Source organism: Bos mutus, chromosome 28 (assembly GCF_027580195.1).
Source record: "Bos mutus isolate GX-2022 chromosome 28, NWIPB_WYAK_1.1, whole genome shotgun sequence".
Classification (NCBI taxonomy): domain Eukaryota; kingdom Metazoa; phylum Chordata; class Mammalia; order Artiodactyla; family Bovidae; genus Bos; species Bos mutus.
This window is the reverse complement of record NC_091644.1, coordinates 11,529,616-11,548,382: the sequence shown is the minus strand read 5'-3', so window position 1 is coordinate 11,548,382 and position 18,767 is coordinate 11,529,616. Positions and strand designations below refer to the sequence as shown.

Here is an 18,767-nt window from a genome sequence, read left to right as displayed (position 1 = left end):
CAGTATGAAACTGGGAGATGTAACTCAGTTGTTGAGTCTGGTTGTACTCGACTCCTTCCCACAGTTGTTGGTGCCCCTTGGGTGTCACTGTCCTTTAGGTCTTAGCCTGATGTCAGTGGTCCACGGTCTGCCTATCACCTGTAAGGCAGTGCCTTGCTGGTCTGCAGATGTATTCTGCATCCTACCTTTGACTGCATCCTCAAGCTCACAGGAGGCCTGAGCATGATCTATCACGGGCAGCAAAACTGTTAGAGGGAGGAGACAAAGGCCGGAACCATGAGCCTGATACACTAAACCAGACTAGTAACACCTGTGACGGGTGGAGAGTGGAGCAGAAGGTTGTAGGAGAACATGGCTGCCCTTAGGTCTGGAATAAGCTGGTCTGGGCTCCAGCACCGCCACAAAGGTGGGTGGCTAGGGGTCCGTGATCGTGCAGGGGAAGACATCACCTGGATGTCAGACTTCCGGCCACCTGGTAAAGACAGGTGTGTGCAGGACAGGATGAGTAGGTGGAGGATGAGATGGGCTCTCACCCACGGGCGCAAGGTACTGTGGCCCGGAGTGTAGATGGCTGCAGGACACTGAGGCAGTCAGATGGTTAGAACCTGTGCCTGGACAGATGGGAAAGCAAAGAGAAGAACTGGAAATGGGGTGGCCGAGGTGCATCAGCTCCAGAAACGGGGGCTCCTGGTGGGGGTCATGCAAGCAGGCCCCCCTCTCCTTACTTTTTAGCCCTTCCATGCCTGGCAGGCTCGTGGGCAGTGTCCATGAAAACAGATGACATCCCTCCAAGGGGAAATTTCATGACCTGCAGACCAGGAGGGGACTGTGTCCCTCCCACCTGCCCACCTGGTGGGGCCTCCTGGGGCCACCAGGTCCTACTGGCTGCCAGGCAGCTGCAGGGTCTGGGCTGTAGCTCTGCAGGGTGTGCAGAAGGAGGCAGCATCGAGCCCATTAGCTCTGTGCTGATCTCTGGAGAGCAGGCAGGGGGATTATCTGGCTGCTTTGCTGCCTCCTGACTTCCCAAGACCACCCCTTTGGGACTGGATCCAAGGAAGTGAGCGATACCATCATTAGACGTGAGGTGTCGGCAGTCCTTCCCACCCCTCCTCCGTGAGCCTGGGTGAGAGGCGGGGGACTGGGCTGGCAGCTCTGGCTTCTAGCCTGGCCTCTGCTTTTGCTCCCAGTGTGGCCAGGGACACGCCCTGCCTTCATATCGGTAGAATTAGTGTGAGTGCCCATCCATCCAGGGTCCTTCTAGGTCCCAACCCTTCAACAGGTAACACTGAGGGACCAGAGGCAGCTGGTTCTGCCCCAAAATGGGCCAACTGGGGCTCACTCCCATGTCCACTCAGGTCCCCTCTCCCTCCTTGCTGTGGATGGTGGCTTTGGTGGCTGTGACTTGTCCTCAGTAGAAAATATCAGCCAGGAGAGGAATGTTAGCAATCACCTGCCAAGCACAAGTTGAACTGACTAGCGGTGGCCCATTCTGGGATGGTGGGGTGAGGTGGGGAGGGGAGCAAAATGCCCAGGAGAGGGAGAGGCACAGGGGCACTTTCTGTGACTGTAAGGACAGTAGGCACCACTCGCCAAGGGTCGCTTTACCTGCACCAGGCACAGCACCAAGGACTTAGCATCACACTGCATCTCGCTTCATCCACAGCACATGGGACCCAACGGGGACAAAGGCCCAGGCTCAGGGAGTTGGGAGGTGGAGTGAGATTGCAGTGCCCTGAAGACACCAGGTGCTGCTCTCGTCTAGGTCCCCAGGAGGTAGACGGTGATGGAGGGAGTGCTCCGGGTTCCCAGCTCATCCCCAGCATGTGCCCTTCTGGATCTGCATGTCTCTGACAGTCGTGGGGGGATGGTTCTGAAACTGGAGTGAGGTTCAGTGGGCTGGGAACCTCAGTCAGATGCTCAGTTGTGCCAGAAATGGAATTTCCCGTAACAAGTGAGTTTCTATTTCTGATTCTCATTCCACCAAGGGGATACACAAAGGGCCCCGAGGAAGGGTCCTTCCCTTCCTCGGATATTTGAGTTGTTACACAGGGGATGGGCTGGGTGGGACATCTGGCTTCCTGGATGTGTCCTTCAGGCCACAGGGCCTCAGGTGTGTTCCCCGTGGGTGGCACTGAGATGTGGCAGGACGGTCTGTAAGCTGCCTGCAGCCTGGCAGTGTCCTCAGCCACCTCCCCACCAGGCTCGGGCACTCACACTACCAATGTGCTGCTTCTGATATCCACTGGGGCGTGAAAACCTGTGAAGCTGCTTGAGGCCCCATCTGCCTAGACATATCTTACAGCCACATTTTCCAGACCTTTCCTCCTCCCCAGTTCTTCCTGGGCCCTGGAGCCCAGGCTTTCATCTTCTTGATCCCATGAATGTCTGTGGGAATTTTGCTGCCCTCCTGGTGGGGGATGCGAGTGTGCCGGGCTCATCTATCTGGGACCCAGTGATGACTCTGTTGATGTCACTCTACAGCCCCTTCCCCTCTGTGTCCAGGGAGACCCAGACAGAGGAGCTAGAAACTCACTGTGTATCCTCCTCCACAGCCTTTATCAGAGACCATCAGCCCTTCTGGCTTCCCAGTGGGATGGCTCTCTGGGTTCCACACTAGAAAGAGCTGTCCGGTCTGTTTCCTCCAGCTCCCTACTCTCCTAGAGGCAGTTAGACAGACCTCCAGGACTTAGGCAAAAAACTTCTAGCTGGAGACCACTGTGTATATAGACAGAGGCAGAGGTTTGAGAAAGGAACCATGCCAGGCCCATGGAGACAGAGCTGCAGAACCAACATCTCCAGATCTCCATCCTAGAACCGTGTCCTGCTCAGCCAGTGCTCCATGTGCTCCCATGGCAACTCTGATCCGTTCCTTTCTAGCAGGCCTGGCAAATAGAAGGAGTACCACAGAAAGTCACCAGGCCCTGCTACAAAGTCACCAAATCTGTTACTGATTTGAGTGAGACTCTAAGGGGAGTGTTGAAGAGCCCCATGTACACCATGGGTGTCAGCAAACGGAAATCTGGCAGCAGACAGGATCCAGAGTCCCAGCATGTTGTGAGCCCCACCCCCAACCTGTGTCAGAGCTGGGGCGTGTGCCCACCTCAGAGTGTCTTGGTAGACCTCACGCCAACCTCGTGCAGCTGGTGTCACAGTGGTTCTTTCACAGATCAGGAAACTGAGGCCCAGAGGGCTGAAGTAATCTGCCCAAGTACAAAGAGCAGGACCTGGTCTGTTTGACCCCAGTGCCCATGTTTTCCCACTGTTGTGGCTCAGTCACTAAGTTGTGTCTGACTCTGCGACCCCGTGGGCTCCAGCTCTGCAGGCTTCTCTGTCCTTCACCATCTCCCAGACTTTGCTCAAACTCATATCCATTGGTCAGTGATGCCATCCAAGCATCTCATCCTCTGTCACCCCCTTCTCCTCCTGCTTTCAATCTTTCCCAGAATCAGGGTCTTTCCCAATGAGATGGTGGCCAAAGTATTGGTGTTTCAGCTCCAGCATCAGTCCTTCCAGTGAACATTTAGGGTTCGTTTCCTTTAGGACTGACTGGTTTGATCTCCTTGCTGTCCAAGGGACTCTCAAGAGTCTTATCCAGCACGACAGTTCGAAGGCATCAATTCTTCGGCGCTTAGCCTTTTTTATTGTCCAGCTCACACAACCATACATGACTAATGGAAAAACCATGGCTTTGACCATTCTACTGGACCTTCGTTGGCAAAGTGATGTCTCTACTTTTTAATATGCTGTCTAGGTTTGTCATAGCTTTTCTTCCAAGGAGCAAGCATCTTTTAATTTCATGGCTGTGGTCACCATCTGCAGCCTCATCATCCGGGAAGTTTTGTGTGGTTACTAAAACTGACCACCTTCTGGCGAAGTTCAGTGTCCTTCTGATTGTGGAGAAGGGATGGGGACATGTGATGAGGTACTGGGGAGTGGGCTTAGAAGGCAGAGGGGGAGCCCAGGCCTGCTTTCCACCTTGCCCCCAAGCTAACATCTCCCTGCATCTGCCTGCCTCATGGGTGCAGGGCACAGTGTCAGGGGAGAGGCCAGTCAAACACAGGTGTGATTCACCCCCGTCCCCTCCTCACAGTCCTGCTAAGGAAGGGTGGGCTATGCTGCCCCACAGACCCTCATGGGTCTGTTCCAAAAGTTGAGTCTCTGACATACCACATGCCATGCCTGGGGGCCGTTAGTAGATGTTATGGGAACAGAGGTTTCCATGGTCAAAGAGCCTGGGGAATACTGACTCAATGGGGTTAAGTGTGTTTCCTATGCAAGGACCTTCAGAGTCTTCAATATGCTTTGTGTTTGGTTACTCTTCCAAGGGGGCTATAGAATCTGGGCTCTCCACATAATTTCCTCCTGACCACCTCCTCCCCTCTGCAGTGCAAAGGGCATTTCGGGTCTGCAGCAGTACCCCTTTTGAGAAACGAGGCTCTGATGACTGATAGAAAAGAACCCCTCCAAAGGACAACAGATAAAGATGCTGGGTTTGAGTGGAAGATGGGGTCTTGGATCCAGGGAGGCAGCTCCTTGGCTGTGTGAATCCTGGGCTTGGGGGAGGCTTATTCTTGGAAGTGGGGACCTGAGTGGGAGAAGGTCTTGCAAAAAGCCTATACCAACTGTGGAGGGCGGGGCCTTCAGGGGCAGTGGGTGTGAACAAGACACAGCCCATCTGGCTGAAGCTGCCTAGCAGACCTAAAATGGAGAACAGATGCACTGGGTTGGAAAAGGGGCTAGATCAGTTCTTCCAGCTTGGGTCTGATCACAGCAGAATTCGGGGACTTAAGTGTGGGGGCATCCATTTAGAGACACCTTGCTACTGATTTCCTGTGACCCACTGGGTTCAGATATGAAGGTTAGCGCCTGGCCAAGAACCTCTCTGCAAAACCTCAGGCTCTGGACCTCCGCTTTGTAGGGCGGCTGCCTCTAAATACTCCTTCTATTCTCTCTGACATTCTCAGACTCCAAAGAGCCTCTGCTTTTGCTCGAAAGCCAGGAGACAAGAGGAAGCAGAAGCACATCTTTTCGATCCGAAAAAACCTGGATGCAGCTGAGAAAGCAAAACTGTTAATTAAAACCAATCTGGGCTCTTGCCAAGTGGGAGAATGAGACTCGGGGCCGGGAGCCTCGGCAATAGGAAGGAATGGGGTGGTAGTGGGTTATTTATAATCCACTTCTGGCACTGTCTGCGCCCTCTTTCAGCTCAAGGAAATGCTCCCATCCTCGAGACAGACATCTGATCATTATAATTTTGTGTTTGAAGACAGTTTTAGCCTCCTGCAGACGCATAAAATCTGCATCCGCCACCCAGTATGGGGGACATAAAAGTTCTTTAAGAGGGCCGTGGACCTCCTGGGATGTCCAGACCATCTCCATCTCTGGCACAGGGGCTGGCTCCTGGGCCTCTGCTCACGCAGGTCCTGCCCTCACCTGTCTCTCTGTCCCATCATTGAAGGACCATCCAGACCTGTCTCTTGCAGAGACCCACACTGAGGCTTTCCTCCATATCTTAGTACTTTCGGTGCATTTTTTTTTAAATCCACACTTGATTTAATTCACTGATGTGATATTGTGCCGCCTTGGTCCCCAGTTGCCTCTTGTATATATAACCATATATTGAATGGGCTGAACTTGATGGGGTACGAACAGGAAATGGCTTTATTTTTCTCCCTTCAGTGCTTTCCAGCATGCCAGGCTGGATCTCTTTTGCATCCCCTTGACAATATGGCAGGCATATGCGAGAGAATCCCAATCGTTTCAGGCACAGAACACATTTTACTCTCACATATTTAAAAAGGTCCAGCCCAGCCCGTGCACAGCCTCGTTCTCAACCCAGCTCACAGTGTCTTGCTCCCTGCAGCTCAGGCATGACCACATGGACAGACAGAGCCCTGCAGTGGCCCGGGGATGAGTTTTGGGTTCTTTCTCTCCTCTTCCTCGTTTACTGTGGCCTCCTTCCCAGCCCCCTCCCCAGCCAAAGGATAAGTTGAAGCCCTAACACCCACTTCCTCAGAGTGTGACCTTATACGAAGATGGAGTCTTTACAGAGATAATCAAGTTCAAATGAGGTCATTAGGATGGGCCTTAATCCAGTGTGACTGGTTTCCTTATAAAACGGGACAATTTGGACACAGAAACATACACAAAGAGGGAAGACGACCTGAGGGTACACAGGGAGAATACGACTGTGTGACTGGAGGGATGTATTTACAAGACAAGAAATGCCAAGGACTGCAAGTCACCACCAGAAGCTGAAAGAGGGAAGGAAGGAGCCCCCCGCCCCCGCCCCCATACTCTGAGCCATCAGAGGGAGCATAGCCTTGCCTTGATCTTGGCCTTCTAGCCTCCAGAGCTGTGAGACAATAGATTTCTGGCTTTTTGAGCCACCAAGTTTGTGGTATTTTGTTATAGCAGCTCTGAGAAACTAATACTCCTATCTTTCTGCTTCTGGTGTCTCCAGAGCCCAGGGAAAATGAACAGAGAATGAAGAAGATGGGGTTCTAGCTTTTCAGATGGCCTGGGCTGCCTGATTTCTCTCTTAGCTTTCAAGATGTCTATCTAGGGCACCCCAATGCTGGGTATTTTGCGGGGTGCAGGTGGTCCTCTGCTGCATCTAGGGTGGCCCCTCACAGTGCTAGAGCCTGATTGCCTTGTGGCTTCCTCTTGGCTCTGGAGAAACTCACATTTTCTTTCCATAAACCAAGGGGGGCCTGCAGGCTGTAGAGTTGCCCTTGACCTTATTCTCCTCCAAACAAGCTCTTGTCCTGAGCACTGTCTGCAAGAGAGGTTCAGTTCCTACTCAGAGGGCTGCCCTCAATCTCCACCTGGGGGCTGTGATAAATTCTCCTGGAAGTATCTGTGCCTGCAGGTGGGCTCGAGGTATCCTCAAAGCCATGGGCCTCCAAACTGAGGAATTCACTCATGTTGCCTCATCTCTACAAGAGGTCCTCCAAAGCCCCTGCTAAATGCTATAGAGGTGGGGGGAGCAGTCATGTCATGGTACCATACATGACATAGAATCACACTCACATATGCTCCCTTTCTTTGCTTAAACAGGCCGTATCTGGGCTGAGGATTGTTCCTGTTGTTTAGTTGCTCAATTGTGCATGACTTTTGAGACCCCATGGACTACGGCCCACCAGGCTCCTCTGTCCATGGCATTTTCCAGTCAAGAATACTGGAGTGGGTTGCCATTTCCTTCTTCAGAGGATCTTCCTGACCCAGGGATGGAACTCAGGTCTCTTGCATAGGCAGGCAGATTCTTTACTACTGAGCCACCAGGCAAGCAGTGGGGAGTAGACACTTGTCAACAAACCTGGAGGAGGGATTATATAATTTGGGGGTATTTGCCACCCCCTGTCCTGCCCCTGGCTTTGAGGTTTCAGTTGAAGGACTGCTATTTCCACCCTTTACATAGATGAGCAAGTCCTGTATGTGTGTGACATTAGCTCCTTCCTGAGCACAGGGGCTGCAATCTCTGCTTTCTTCTACTATAACCTACTTTCACCTACAGCCCCTGGGGGAGAGGGAGGTAGTAGAGCCAAGGGGCCAAGAGCCCAGGCTCTGGAGTCATCGAGACACAAGTTCAAGTCCCCATTCACACTTCCTCAGCTGTTGTTGTTCAGTCGCTAAGTCACGTCTGAGTCTTTGTGACCCCATGAGCTGCAGCATGTCAGGCTTCCCTGTCCTTCACTGTCTCCTAGAGTTTGCTCAAATTCATTTCCATTGAGTCAGTGATGCCATCCAACCATCTCATCCTCTGTCGCCCACTTCTCCTCCTGCACTCAATCTTTTCTAGCATCAGGCTCTTTTCCAATGAGTCAGCTCTTCGCTGACTCAGGTGGCCAAAGTATTGGAGTTTCAGCATCAGTTCTTCCAGTGAACATTCAGGGTTGATTTTCTTTAGAATTGACTGAGTTGATCTCCTTGCAGTCCAAGGGACTCTCAAGAATCTTCTCTAGCACCACAATTCAAAAATATCAATTCTTCAGCACTCAGTCTTCTTTATGGTCCAACTCTCACATCTGTACTGGAAAAACCATGGCTTTGACTGTACTCAGTTGTACTATACTCAACCAACCAGGTGTCTGGTCAGCGACCCAGCATTTCCAAACCTCTGTTTCTTCAGCGTTCATGGGGGGATGGAGGATAAAGAAGAAAGCCAGATATGGGGGCACCCAGCCACTGCGCTCTGTGTTTGGGTTGGTCACCATCCCCCAAGGAGGCTGAAGGTGTGGGCCTGACACTGGTGAGTGCTGTGGACCTTCTCCTCCAGCAAAGTGCATGTATGCAAAGTCTGTCATATACGATTCAGGTTATGAATTTCTGGGCACTCTATAGCCTGTCACCAAATTGCGTGGACTTGATCCAAACTGCTTAAGAAAGGAACGGCGATAAAAGACCAAAACGATTTCAGTAGTCTATTATGATCCTTGAGCCATCTGAGATGAGGACTAACTGCCTAGCACTTTGAAAAACTCAAGTCTAAATTCCGGAGGAATCTTTGCCTCACACCCTGTCCCACAATGCATGGGGCCATATCCAACCTCACTCAGGACTTTTTAAATAAAAGCACTCTAGTGCAGGGCTTCCCTGGTGGCTCAGATGGCAAAGAATCTAACTGCAGTGCAATGCAGGAGACCCAGGTTCAATTCCTGGGTTGGGAAGATCCCCTGAAGAAGGGAATGGCAACCCACTACAATATTCTTGCCTGGAGAATTCCATGGGCAGAGGAGCCTGGCTGGCCACAGACCATGGGGTCACAAAGAGTTGGACATGACTGAGTGACTAACACACACACACACACATACACACACAGTGCATTTAGTAGTGTGTGATGGTGCAGGCTCAGTGATTCTTAAAAAAGACTAATAGATGCATTTTAAAGAGAAAAAAAAAATGATCACAGACCCTCTGTTGACTAAAATTATTTTGATCATATTGTTACTTAAATATATACAAACATAAAAGTAAGTATAAATTCCTTATGCTTTTAGCTCTTACCCAGCTATAAAACTGAAACACAATCACAAATTTAATGCAAACAGAACCACAAAACTATTAAAATTCAAATTAATGGCATTAATTTAATGTGACAGATGATGTTTTGCTGAAAGTAAAATAACCAATGTTGGGTTTAATAATAGAAGGATGTGTTCTCATTTTAAGTTCTGCTTGTTATCAACTAGATTGTTTTGATGTTTGAACATGCTGGGCCATCATTAGAGTGGTTGTCAGTATTATTAGTATTTTAATATAGAAATTGTATCAGTCTTATTATTTCTCATACGTTACAAAGCACAGAATTTAATCGCAGACCTAGGATTTTTTGTGGGCCCATTAATGTAATAGAGCACCTAAAAATATAACCACTTAAAAATGTAAACTGTATCCCATTTAGCAAGACAGTTTCAGTTGTGTACCCTTACAGCTAGGGCTGTCTTGCAAGTTGTTAGAAAGCAAGGTGGTGTTCGCTCCAGCACCTACTTGCAGAGCGGTGCCTGCGATCCTGCCCCTTCTGCACGGAGCTGACTGCTCGGGGCCGGCCGGTGTCCCCTCTACTGTTTGCTCACTCAGTCTTCCCTCCACTCGTCTCTGTTTGAACAATCGCTAAACCTTTGTTTGCATAGTGGCCCATGAAGTTATTTGGCCTTCATTTTATAAAAACGTGATCGTAAACCCAAATGTAAACTCGAGCTCTGAATTCCTGAGGCTTTATTTGGTTACATGATTATCCACAGCAACCCCAGTAGGGTCTTACTAATATGGTTCCATTTTCAAAATGAAAATATCAGATTAAAAAGAAAAATTCTCATACCACTGAGGAACCTCTGATGATATATTCATTCCACTTTGAAATCCCTGGTACATTAAAATCCCTGGTCAGAGAATCCAAGGGTAGATTTCAGTTGTAGGTCCTACGTTAACCAACTAATGACAACATCTTCCTCTAGCCTCCATCGGGTCATCACCACTAATTGTCTTGCACTTTGGTTGTTGTCACTAATTTCACCTGATCTTACCCCAAGAGGTCAGTATAACTATTCTCAATGGACAGATGGGGAAACTGAGATCCAGGTACACAGCTAGTGAGTGAGGAGATGGGGTTAGAAGGCAGGTGCCACATGGCAGTGATTCTCAGGACTGAGACTTTTCCTGGAGCTCTTCAGTTCCCTGATGGACGCAGGTCTTGGGATCCACCCCTCCTCTCCCCACCTTCTCCCACATACATACCTGGCAACAGAGTACAGTCCTGGGGAAAGTAGAGCAGCCTTGATTCATCCCCACCATGCCCCTGTGACCCACATCAGCCCTCTGCTCAGCTCTGGACAACACCTCCCCACAAAATGACAAGCAATATTTTCCCAAGTAAAAATTGAACAAGGATCCTGACAACTGAAGTTCCCCAGTGGGTTAATTCATGTTTACTTATTTGGTGAAAAGACAGATATAAATCTATAACTCGAATCATATTTAATACACACACATGCATATAGGGGCTTCCCTGGTGGCTCAGATGGTTAAGAATCCGCCTCCAATGAGGGCGATCTGGGTTCGATCCCTAGGTTGGGAAGATCCCCTGGAGGAGGGCATGGCAACCCACTCCAGTATCCTTGCCTGGAGAATCCCCATGGATAGAGGAGCCTGGCGGGTTACAGTCCATGGGGGTCGTAAAGGGTCGGACACGACTGAGTGACTAAGCACAGCATGTGATTATATGTCTATATATACAAGTATATGTATATATGCATATTGTATGTATATAGACTTCTCTTGGTGAAAGCGGACGATACACGTGTGTATATATATATATTCAAGTATATACACAGATGTATATACACATGTGTGCATATATGTATACTATATGTATACACGCATGTGTGTGCATCATATATACTTTCATTGAGGAAAGATAATGAAATTTCCTAGAATTGGAACTGTGTTAATGACACAGCATTTGTGGTTGTATTTTTTGTAACTGAAGCACAGATCTTTAGGGAAGGGTCTTCAGAGAGCAGCTGTCTCCCTGGGCCCTTGACTGTTGACCTCTCCAGTTCTTGGTGCCAGGGAGACTGGAGCTGGGCTTCCTCCCTTTAGAAGCCTCCTCATCTTATCTCAGAAGCCCCTGCAGACACCATCACTCTTGAGATCCTCCCTCCCTCTTCCAGGCTTGATATGTGTCTGTTTATGCAGCCTGAGTAAATAGACTGATGTCCAGGGCTCTCTGGGGTTTGGGCTTCAGTTCAGACTTAGGGAACTCTGCCCTTAGATTTGTTCTATTCAAGTGCAAGGAAGCAATCTTTAGGGAGGGCCCCCTTTAATAACCCTCCCTCCTACTCATGGATCTTAAGTTTTTGAAAGATTATTTCTTCGAGAGAGAGTTTAAGTAATAATGAACTCATTCTTTCACTTTTATGAAACAAAGACATTTATACTTGACCATCAGTGATGCTAATTGGCATGTGGCTCATGCTTATGAGACCTGCAGAGTTAATAGAATAGCAGCTAAAACAAAGATATGTGACATTTTAGTTATTCACAGCCTTGCTCAGGGCACATGTATGATGATCATTAAGCTGTTTGAAATAGTGATGTTTCAGCATTTGCACATAGAATATATGAGTACCCGCCACTTCAACATTGTGTCCCAGGAGAACCAACAAGTGAACACAAGTTCAGCTATGCTTGTTCAGCTGCAAGAAAACCCTGCTAGTTGCTGGTCCTTCAAAGGAGGAGACGCTTCTTTGCTCTTGAGGGCTTTCTGGCCCATGAATCAAGTCAATTATTGGATCCTGAAGTCTGCTAGATGCTTTCACTTTTAAATGACTTACTGTGTGTAGAGGATGGATGAGAGGAAAAGACTGAACAGAGGTCCCTAAGGATGCCGCTGTGCTCCTGGGGACTCCATGTCACTCCTCATTTGATATCCAGAGCCCAGAGGGTTTGGCCTGTTTGGGGATACCCAGGGCTTGTGTTCAGTTATCCCTGGTCCTGAGTGACAGGGACCTCATATCGCTGGGCACAGGGCCCCCAGGGACCTGGGCTCTCAGGGACAGCAGCCTGCCTCCCAGCATTGTGACCTACCCCCAGGTCTCTTGCTCTTTGTGTTTTCTAGATTGTGCTCTGGGGACCGGCCTTGGTTTCTGGAACCCCAGCCTCCTGTTTGCTTTTGGCCAAGCTCCCTTGATCTTTGCTGCTTCTAGCACCTTCCCCATGAGTAGCTGTTGGCCCGGGGTAGATGACCAGTGAATACTTGCGAGTTGACTCACCACGGCCTCCCTGGCCAGCTGCCCGTTGCCCCTAGACTGTGGCCCTTTGGTCTTGGTGGAAGTCTTTTCTGTGGACTGCTGGTCTGCTGAAAGTTGCCCTTTGTCCTGTCCAGAAAGAGCCCTAACTTCTGTCTTTAGTTCTTTCTTCAGCACAGACTTATGCTGTCTCCTGAGAAAATCTAGAAGACTGGACAGACTCCCAGACGCAATTACTCACTCAGATTGGTCTTAGCAGACCCTTTTACTGGCAATCCCAGGGTAAGCCTCTCCACCAGCAGTAGAGGAGCACTTATTAGAAATGTAAATTCATCACACAGTCCAGGTCCTGTTTGGCCATGAGGCAGTCTGACCTCCTGCAGTCCTGTGGGTCGGGTGATACCCTTTGTCAAGGCAGATGGCAGCAGCAGCAGTCTATGCTAGGGGAAGGGGGGTCTGCCCTGGGCTTGGGCCAGTTGTTCTTGGGGCAGAGTGACAGGGGAGCTCTTATCTCTGGGCCCTCTGTATCCTTGGCTTTGGGCATCACGGTCCCTGAATTTTAGATAATGACAAAGCCAAGGTGGTAGGTGTTGAGAGTCATTACTGGTAATTGATTCCAAGGCCTTCAGCCCGTGTGGGCCTTTGGTAAGAGGAAGGGGTCAGAGCTGGGAGTCAGCTGTGTGGGTGGCAGGGCCTGGCTGGCCTGTGTGCTAGGGCCAGAAAGAAAGGCCCGATGCCCCTTAGCTTTTTCCAGAAGTGTGTCAGATCAGGTGGAGTTGGGGGTGGGAAATGTAGGCTGAGCTCCCCAAGAAGCCGTCTCTGAGAAAGGGTGTTTACTGTGCAGAATGCATTTCAGAAGATGCTTGTGATCAGCATCCATGGGAGAGAGCAAGGGAAGGGGTCCAGGGTAGGGAGAGGTCGAGCTGTGATGCAGGCTTGGTGACAGTCCTGATTGCGCCATGGAGCATGAACCTCAGGTGTGATGCAGGCTTGGTGATAGTCCTGACTGCACCATGGAGCATGAACCCCAGGTGCCCACCAGAGTCATCTGCAATGGCTCAGCCAGCCAGCCCCATACCTCTTATCAGTCAATGCTACAAGGCATCCAGGGAAAGTTGTGGCCCTGGGCAGGTCAGCTCTCTGAAGCTCAGGAAGCCCCTGAGGAGGCTGACAACTGAGTTCTGCACCCCCAGCAGCCAGGACAGAGCCCTTCCTTGCAGGGGGATGTAGGTGGCACACCTTTTTGTGTGATGCATGACATTGTGAGACTGGAAACTAAGTCCCAATTCTGAAATGAAACTGAGAGGGGCGGGACTTGCCTTAAGTTCAAACAAGATTCCAAACAGCAACTAGAGGGCGGAGGAGGACGTCCGCTCCCCAGGGTAGGGCTAGGCGTAGCAAGGACTAAGTGGGGTTCCGGGCAAGCCAGGTAGGACTGTGGGGAGAGCTGGGGAAGAGCAGGAGAACTAATGCTTATTGTTCCCTCTGTGTGGCTGGTCCAAGGGCTGCAAACCAGGAGCAGGACAAAGACTGGGCAGAAGGCTGAGTGTTCAGGGGCCCACGATGACTCCAGACCCCTCTCTCTGGGGGAGGATGGGACTGGGGAGTGGTTCGGATTCTCATGGCTACTGGCCTAGATCATGATGGAGATTTGTTGTAAGGACTCAGTTAAGTTCAAGCATGGAAAGTACTTAGCCCTCAGTTAGCATGTCAGTGCTGGCAGTTACAATTATCACCATTACACCACATGGTGGAGGGCAGAGATCGACACCTTAAGGGGAGTGGTCATCAGTTATCTTTCTGAAGATGTTGATTGAACTTTCGAGACCTTTGAGGGGAGGGTGCATCCTACAGGTAGAGCAGAGGTAACTGTGATCTTATTTCTAGTGGTAAAAAGGCCTCTGAATCATTCTTTCCTCTTCCTTTGCTATTCCAAGCATTCGCATCTTTATTTATTCAACAAACTTTATCAAGCACATTGTATGTGCTAATGACTTTTTTGGTGTGAGAGAAAATGCCAGTGACAAATCAGACTTGCCTCCACTGGGCTCATGTCTCATTTACTTATTTATTATTATTATTTTGGCAATCATGTTTAATCAGTCGATAATGGGGCCTGTGTCCCAGAAGTTTGAGGAAATCGTGCAGCTGGAAGTTGGCCAACATTTGGGGAAGGGTGAGGCTTAGCAAAGATAAACCAATATCCTCTGATTTTTATTTTCATATCACCCACGCATCAGTCTTTTTTTTAATGGTTAGATTTTTTAAAAGAATTTTATTATTGATGTATAATTGCTTTACAGTGTTGATTTCTGCCGTACAACTACATGAATCAGCTATATGCATACATGTATCCCTTTCCTCTTGAGTCTCCCTCTCACCACCTCCCCCAGTCCCACCCTTCTCGGTCATCACAGAACACAGAGCTCGGCTTGCTGTGTGATACAGCAGCTCCCTACCAGCTGTCTATTTTGCACAAGGTATGGTATATGTCAATTCTACTCTCCCAGTTCATCCCACCCTCCCTTCTTCACTGTGTCCACACGTCCATTCCCTACATCTGTGTCTCTATTCCTGCACTGGGCCTGTGTTTTAAAAGGGGTGAGACAACCAACCAGCCTCCAGTATATAAGCTTGTGCTAAATGCCATGAAGGAAAAGAAAGCAGAGAAGGGGAGTAGGGAGTACTGTGTGGGGCTGGGTTTTCAATTTCTATAGTGTCGACAGGGAAGGAAACTGGGAGAAAATGGTATTTGAGCAACGACGTGATGGCGGGGAAGGGAGGAAGCCCTGTGGATGTCTGGAAGGAAAGCATTACAGGCAGATAAAAGGACAGGCGCGATGACCTTGGTTGGGAGTGAGTCTGGCCCATTTAGGTCCAAAGCATGGGGAGGGGCAGGGAAGGGAGTCAGGTAAGGCTTTGATTCTTGGTCTGAGAAGGCTAAGGAGTCACTGGGGGTCTGGGAGGAAGAAGCACAGCATCTGACTTCAGTTTTCAAGTGATTCTCTGGCTCAGGGTGGAGGATGGACCACAGGAGGAGGGAGAAGCTGGCCATGAGGCTGGAGGCTGTCGCAGTAACCCTGAGGATGATGACGGGAGTGAGGACAAAGGAGAGAAGACATCACAGCTTGGATTCTAGGGCTGTTTTTAAGGTGGAGCCCACTGGATTTGGGTGGAAGGTGGGCTTTGAGAGAACCAGAAGAGTTGGGGCAGTTCTGAAGTCTTTTGAAGTGTTCTTTGAGGATCCTTTGTGTTTGAAATGTCATTGAGGCACCCAAGTGAATCCAAGAATCTGGAGTTTGAGGGAGAGGACCAGACTGGTGAAAAGAATCCCTGAGTCCTGGTGGTACTGATGGTGTTTATGCTACAAGGATGGAGCAGACTCCCTAAGGCTACACTGTCCAGTGTGGTGGCTACGAGCCGCATATGGCTGTTGAGCCCATGAAACATAGCTCCTCCTAAAAGAGATGTGCCAAAAAGGTTACATACACACCTGATTGGGAAGACTTAGAACAAAAAATGTGAACCATCCCATTGATAGTTTTAATGCTTACATGTTGAACCAACAGTTTGGCTGTGTTGGATTAGATGAAATCTGTTATTGCGATTAATCTCACGGGTTCTTTGTTACTCCTTTAGGGTAGCTAGTGGGCAGCTTAAAATCGCATCTGTGTCTTGCATTGTATTTCCACTGGCCACTGACCCAGTGAAGTCACAGCTCTGAGCCCTTGTGGCATCTGATATTTAGATGTTTGAGGAGGAGAATGACTCCCTGTGCCAGGTAACTGCTGCAGGTCTGAACGGAGGGGACTCGAATGTGAACTTGGGCTGGGCAAAGGTAAAGATTGCTGGGACGTGAGGAGAACTACTCTTGAGCCGGGTGGGGATGGGAAGCCTGATCAGAGTGGTCTCAAGAGAGAATGAGGGGAGGGCAGCAGAAGCTGTGTAAGCAGCTGCCTCTTTATAAGAGTTTTGCTTCAGAATGGATGGTAGGGAAGTTGGGGTGCTAGCCCGAGGGGGAGGTTGGATAAAGAGTGGTTTTATTTTTGACATAACATGGGCGGTAAGCATTTATGGAATACTTTCTATGGATGAGCATTGCTCTAAGAACCTTGTACATATTAACTCACTTAAGCCAGTGCCAACGCTGCAGTATTTACTATTATTATTTTTTTTTTCCCTCTCATCAATTTGGCTGATGAGGAAGCCAAGATACAGGGAGGTTAAATAACTCGCCTAAGGTCACACGACAGTTCAGTGGCACAGCCAGGATTTGAACCTTGGCGATACAGCTCCAAGGCTGTACTTTAACCACCTTGCTCTGTTCATCTTTCCACTTGAGAGGAATTCAAGGAGAGAGAGGAAAATTGATGACACGGGCTAACGAGGGGAGACTCGCTGGCGTGCTGTCCTTGAGAAACGCAAGGTGGATGGGGCTGGTAGGCAAGTGGAGGAGCCGGGAGCACCAGCCGGCAGGCATAGCGCGGCTGCTCTAGGCTGGTGCGCAAGCTCCCCGCCGTCAGCAGGGCCCTCCCCTGAGTGAGGAGGGGCAGGGAGAGCTGGCGGTTTGCAGGGGAGATGCTCTGTGAGCCAGGAGGGAAGCACTGGGGCACTGCAGGCAGCGCAGAGCCTACTTAAGACTTGAGGCCGTGACTTCAAGTCTAGATTGTTTTTCTCTTGCTTCTCCTTAGTGTCTCCAGGTCTATCCACTGCCCCAGGGCTCACTCATGCTGGCCACGGAGGGCGCCCAGCAGGCTGGATGCTGCCGAGGCAGGGGTGCATCATGGACCACGGGAGTCCATGACGCAGGATGGTCTGCGGTCAGCTGAGGATGCTTGGCTGGGCAAGAGCCCGGGGGCCTGGCCTCCTGACAGACTGAGGGCTGCTGGGGCTGGGCAGTCCGCAGAGGGAGGTGGGGCGGGAGCCAACATCAATGAGGGGGCCTCCCTGGGCTTTGAAGGGGTCCACGGTGGGCCTTTGAATCGCTCCATCTGGGGTCGGTCTCTGAGTGGCTGGGCCCAGTGCTCGCCAATAAACTGGGGGACGGCCTACAATTATAGAAGCGTAGCCAACCAAATCAGCTTTCAGATAAATTATTTATGCCAGGCCTGTGAGGGAGGGAGCCTGGCTGCAGGAACAACGTGTTCATTTTAATAAAATGCCTGCAAAGTTGCAGCGTGCTGGGAGAGGGGAGTATTGGGTGGGAAGCGGGGAGAGGAGAAAGATGATTAGATTAGAGGAGGCCTGCTGTAAACAACACACAGGAAAGGCATTTTGCTTCTTTTTAGACTGTCTTTTGTATCATGTTTTATACAAGGGATGAAAGCACAATACAACATCTGTGAAATGTTAATGAGGGTTATTCACTCTTTACCTAGGTTGGGGGTTTGCAGAAAGGGCGGGTCTGGGAAGGAGGGGGGTGTGGAAGATTGGATTCCATATGCAAATGCAGGTATCAGGGAGTCTGGAAGGCTCTGGAACAAGAGCTAGGCTGGAGGCATGTCCTGTTGTTATGGAGGGGAAAGGAGAGCAGCAGATTTGAGGAGCTGGGATGGGTGTTCTCTGTCTTGCCCTGAAACAATCTGGTAAGCCTGGATGGGAGGGAAGGGTCCCAGGGGGAATGCAGGTTGGGTGACTGGGGGAGTCCCTCCACCCTGAAATATGAGGGAGAATGACAAGCCAGATGTGACATCTCTGTCTCCCCCACCCTACCCATCACAGGTCACCCGGCCTCCCCCAACCATGTGAAAAACAGGCAGAAATGAGAAGAATGCAGCCTGGTGCCCCGGGAACTTGGTCCTCTCTGGGTTGTGAGTTACCAGCACTGTAGCCCAAATCCATGAGTACTGGGGTCTCGGGGTACAGGAGACAGGCCTTCACTGCAGAGGCATAGATGAGAGCACAGCTGTCCTTCCCTAACTCAGGCAGCGCTCTGGGGTATCAGGAGGCACACTGCCAATCACCCCATGAGGGCACTCAGAACTTGTTCCTCCTACCTCCTCTCCCCTGTGAGAAAGCACTAAGAAAAATAGGCTGCGGTAGCTGGGCCCAGATCTCAGGTTCCCAGGCCCTTTCTTCATGGTTGATGTACCTTTCCTCCCCTCCGTTTACCTTAGCTACCACTTTGTGATCAGTGAGGCAATCAGGCAAGGCTTCTTTGAGGAGGTGGTGGTTACGTTGGGCTTTGAAGGGTGGGAAGGATTTCCATAGGCAGTTGTTCAGTTGCCAAGTTGTGTTCCGACTCTTCATGACCCCATGGACTGCAGCACACTAGGTCTCCCTGTCCCTCACCGTCTCCTGGAATGTGCCCAAGTTCATATCCATTGAATCCGCGATGCCTTCCAACCATCTCATCCTCTGTCGCCCCCTTCTCCTGCCTTCACTCTTTCCCAGTATTAGGGTCTTTTTCATTGAGTCAGCTGTTCACATCAGGTGGCCAAAATATTGGAGCTTCAGCTTCAGCATCAGTCCTTCCAAACAGTATTCAGGGTTGATTTCCTTTAAGATTGACTGGTTTGA

At 50.1% G+C, this 18,767-nt stretch overlaps 1 long non-coding RNA gene across 1 annotated transcript in view; it reads left to right on the top strand.

Annotated features, from left to right (window-relative positions):
* LOC138986095 (uncharacterized) overlaps positions 1 to 18,767 on the top strand; it is a 68,215-nt gene that overhangs the window by 34,628 nt on the left and 14,820 nt on the right. The window lies entirely within an intron of this gene.